We start from the raw sequence: 5,098 nt of genomic DNA, 5'->3' as shown, positions 1-5,098 counted from the left end.
ACACTTCTAGGTACAGACTGAAGAGCACATGTTCAACATCAAGACGTAAAAGGAGAGGAGGAAGGAAACCATGTAAATTGACTTCTGAAGATATCTGGCGTCATGGAAGTATCCTGATATACTACAATGAAGCTCATGTCCAAGACAGACAAATGACGAGCTCAGGCTCTCAGCAAAGGGACACATGAATATTGGCATTTGGCACCGACAAAAAAAATGTTGCCCCCTCCAATGATTCAAACATATCGGAATGGGCAGTACACAGCCTGTTCTTGATCACAATATCATGGTAGCAAAAGCCAGAAACACTATTTTTTATTTGCCCTAGTTCCTATTTATCTTTCCTGGGTTGGTGAACTTGAGCTGCTGACTGCTGGTGCGCTGATCTTCGTGTTCCTCGGGACTTTTGAGATGTGAGCGAAGGGCAGGCCTCGTCGGAGAAGAAAAACAAAGAAAAACAACACGCATCATGCAAAACAAGTATGGTGTGTCAAAAACCAATCTCTATAGTCGGATAATCGTAATAACACACAAACTATTGTCTACAAATAATGTCACTCTTCCTATGATGACATAATTAATAGAACTGAACATATTTAAAATAAGACTCTCCAATAATTCTCCATATAAGAATATTTTCGAGCAACAACATATGTCCGCGTGAAAAATGTAGTGAGAGCTATTTTGAAGAAATGTGGAGGTGTACCATTAGCCATCATTACTATAGCTAGTATTTCGGTCAGTAATAATCAAATAGAGCAAACAATGATTGGTTGCGCTTGCTCAATGCTATGGGTTGTGGGGTTACAGAAGATGCTAGTTTGAAAGAAAAAAAGATAGTATTGCTCACCTATTATGATCTGCCTTCTCATCTAAAGGCTTGTTTATTATCAAAACATATTTCCCAGTAGTACAGTGGCTCATGAAGTGGAAGAATATAGCTGTATGGTGCAGTGGGGTGCGACACGTTCAATCGTCCGCTGCGGCTGCGGGATGCTCTGTCGCTCGAGCAGCCCTGTCGACACGTGGCAATCGCTTGTTTATGATCTTTCTCAAACTTCCAAAAATATGCTTATATATAATAAACTAGTCTTCAGATGAGAAGCAAATCATAACAATCGAGCAACGATATCCCTTTTATTTTCTTCAAAATAGCATCTTCTGTAACCTCATGAGACATAAAATTGAGCAAACAGAAGCAATCATTTTTTTGCTCCATTTGGTATATTACTAAACAAAATAGTAGCTGTAGTAACAATGGCTATGGTATGCCGCCACATTTCTTCAAAATAGCTCTCGATATTTTCTCCAATTCACATGAATATATGTTCTCGTCGTGACATATTTTCTATAGAAAATTATTTGAATCTTATTTGAAAGAGGTTTCTCATGAACTATGTATCATAGAAAGTGATATGCTTCAAAGATACTAATTTTGCATCTTGTTATGATGATATCCGAGTACAACTAAAACGTATACAAACAACACTTGATCTTCACCTTTTTTTCTACCCAGATGTGATCAACAATCATAAGGTATTTACAAAAAAATAGAAATATTAATTGGCACATCAATTTATTTAGACACGAAAACTAAAACAAACTATAGGAATTTAGAAATCAAGAAGATAATGAATTATCAATACTGTGCTAGCTAGGAAGAGTAAAAAAGCAGCTAAATTGGATAAAAAAGAGGAAATGACATAATAAAAGTATCACAGACTAAGAGATGAAGAAAAGAATTTCATAGCCATTTGATTCTCTTTTAAATAGAATAAAAGACGAGTACTATGTGCACATACCTTTTGTCCATTAGAAACTCACCGAATTGGTTAATGAGTATCGTGTGACAAAAACCAATCTTTATAGTCAGATAATCATAACAACATGCAAATCAGTGTCTACGAATAATGTCACTCTTCCTATGATGACATAATTAATACTCCCTTCGTCCGGAAATACTTGTCGGAGGAATGGATTTATCTAGACGTATTTTAGTTCTAGATACATCCATTTTTATGCATTTCTCCGACAAGTATTTCCGGACGGAGGGAGTAGAACTAAACATATTTTAAATAAGACTCTCTAATAATTCTCTATACAAGAATGCAAGAATAGGTGTCCACATGAAAAATGGAGTAAGTAGCAAGAGCTATTTTGAAGAAATGTGGAGGTGTACCATTAGCCATCATTACTATAGCTAGTATTTTGGTTAGTGATAACCAAATAGAGCAAATAATGATTGGTTGTGTTTGCTCAATGCTATGGGCTGTGGGGTTACAAAAGATGCTAGTTTGGAAGAAAAAAAATGAAAATGATATTATTGCTTAGCTATTATGATCTGCCTTCTCATCTAAAGACTTGTTTATTATATCTAAACATATTTCTCAGCGGCCCAATGGCTCTTGAAGTGGAAGAATCATTATAGTTGTATCAATGATGCTCTCTTCTGCACGAGATCTGCTTGTGATCTCTCTCTCAAACATTCAAGAATATGCTTATATGTAATAAACTAGTCTTCAAATGAGAAGCAGATCATAACAATTGAGCAACTGTATCACATTCATTTCGCTCAGCTATTATGATCTACCTTCTCATCAAAAGACTTGTCTATTATATCTAAACATATTTCTCAGTGGTCCAATGGCTCTTGGAAGTGGAAGAATTATTATAGTTGTATCAATGATGTTCTCTTCTACACGGGATCTGCTTGTGATCTCTCTCTCAAACTTCCAAAAACATGCTTATATGTAATAAACTAGTCTTCAGATGAGAAGCAGATCATAACAATTGAGCAACAACATCCCTTTCATTTCCTTCAAATATAGCATCTTTTGTTACCTCATGACACATAAAACTGAGCAAATAGAATCAATAATGTTTTGCTCCATTTGGTATATTACTAACAAAATAGTAGTTATAGCAATAATGGCTCTCGATATTTTCTCTAATTCATGTCAATATATATTCTCACTATGATATATTTTAGAAAATTATTTGGGAGTCTTATTTGAAAATTAGTTATCATAGGAAAGTGAGATGCTTCAAAGATAGTAATCTTTGTATGTTATGTTATGATTATTAGACTAGAAAGAATTTGTTTATACAAATACCACTTAATAAATCTTCACATTTCCTTCTCCCTGAATGTGATCAATAATCATTAGGTATTTACAACAACAAAATTATAATTATTAATTGGCAAATCAATTTATTTAGACATAACTAAACTAAAAAGATACTCCCTCCGTCCCATAATGTAAGACGTTTTTTGACACTACACTAGTGTCAAAAAACGTCTTTCATTGTGGGACGGAGGGAGTAATGAATTACCAATATTGTGCTATCTAGGAAGAGTAAAATGGTAGCAAATTTATATTAAAAACAGGAAATGACCTACTAAAAGTATCACAGAAAAAGATATGAAGAAAAGAATTTCATAGCCAGTTGATTCTCATTTAAATAGAATAATAGAGTAGTATGTGCCAATCAGTGATACTTTTAGCAAGTTCCAGCAGATTCAGCATATTCGCAAGCGTTTTTTAGATATATCGCCAGACAAGCTCAGACTGGAATAAGTACAGGACCAAGAATTGATGCTACGCATATTACTTCCAGTTTAAAACATTATACTAACAATTAAAGGAAATACAGTAAGCTACACAACTTCACAAGCAATTTCTCACCCCCCCCCCCCCCCCCCCCCCCCCCCCCCCAAAAAAAACTTCACAAGCAGTCAAAGGTGCAAGCAAAGAAATACTATGTCCAAGCAGAAAGTTTGAGACACCACCATAACCAAGCAAAGAAATGTAGCAAGTATGGAAACATACTTCCGTGTAGAACCAGCAGCTGCTCAAGGGGGGAGCTCGGCAGGATCTTACCTTGCAGTCGGGAGGTGTTCGGAGGGAGGCCAGATCGATGCGGTGGAGAAATCTGGAGCGGGGAAGACCAAACAGATGATATGGTTCTAGATCGATGCCAGATCCAGCCGGAGGAAACAGTAAGCTTGTCGATGCCAGATCCAACCGGAGGAAATGGCTTGTCGATGCCAGATCAAGCCGGAGGAAATAGTAAGCTTGTCGATGCCAGATGCGATTCCAGTTGACGCGAAGACGGTGACCTCGCCTCGTGGCCACAAGGCTGCACCCTGAGGCAGCAGGGTGCGACCTGGCGGTGGACGAGATCTCGACCGGGATCCGGGAGGAGGAGACACGACGCCGAAGGCAGAAGGTTGAAGAAGAGCAGCCTGAACACCGAACAGCGGCTCTCCATCTCCAGTTCGCTGCGCTGAAGAAGTCGGCAGCAGATCGAGCTCTGCAAAGCATGAATCCAAATCAGAACCACAAGAAATGGACGCCGAAAAGGAAAAGGAAAAGAAGAGCGTAGATCGAGAGCGAGAGCATGAATCTGCAGAACGGTGCGAGGAGAGACGAGCTACCTTTGGCGCTGCGGCTGGTGCTAGCGCTCACGAGATCTGCGTGGGAGGAGAAAAGTCGTCGCCGCAGACTGAAGTGAAACGAGTAGATCGTGATCCGGATCGGGAGTGAGCTAACGGTGCATGGGCTAAGCGGTCACATCACTCTACAAGTACCCGCGCGTCCAGGGCCTGACGATAGATCGCTTTTATCGCAACTCCAACTCGCACGAACCCGAATGGTCCGCCCGCGTCCTTTTGGATAGAGAAAAGGCAGTCCAACGCGCAGGAGCAACTGGACCGATATCCATTTTCAATTCGTTTTTAATCCGTCTCCGGCCAAATGAACACGCACGGACGAGCGGAACGCACGCATTTGTCCTCCCCTAACCCACTTATCGAGGACACAACCAATTTTCTTCTTTCACCGCCTTCCGACATCCGTCCTCCATCCCTCCGCAATCGCCACTGCCACCCCGTTCCCGACTATGTCGCCTTCCATCAAGGTCATCCGAAACCACAACAACGCCATGCCACAGCCGTCCCGCGGCCGTGTTTCGTTAGAGCTTTTTACCGCGTCCGTGGTTCCTTGTTGCCAGTGGGAGAGAAGCTACGGCTGCCAGCGCCGCCTGTCGACCCCAACAATTTTCGGCAGGCACAACATTGCCACAGGGCGCCCACCCA

General features: G+C 40.4%; 1 long non-coding RNA gene across 1 annotated transcript; it reads right to left on the bottom strand.

Moving 5' to 3' along the window:
- Positions 1–52: 52 nt before the first annotated feature.
- LOC123108686 (uncharacterized) lies at positions 53–4,683 on the bottom strand. The gene is made up of 3 exons (XR_006452017.1): positions 4,439–4,683; positions 3,882–4,314; positions 53–1,015 (listed from the first exon to the last, which is right to left on the bottom strand). It is a non-coding gene; the product is annotated as an uncharacterized lncRNA (long non-coding RNA).
- Positions 4,684–5,098: the final 415 nt, after the last annotated feature.

This window comes from Triticum aestivum, chromosome 1B, assembly GCF_018294505.1.
Source record: "Triticum aestivum cultivar Chinese Spring chromosome 1B, IWGSC CS RefSeq v2.1, whole genome shotgun sequence".
Taxonomy (NCBI): Eukaryota; Viridiplantae; Streptophyta; class Magnoliopsida; order Poales; family Poaceae; genus Triticum; species Triticum aestivum.
Note: the sequence above shows the minus strand (reverse complement) of the source record. Positions and strands in the feature narration are given on the sequence as shown.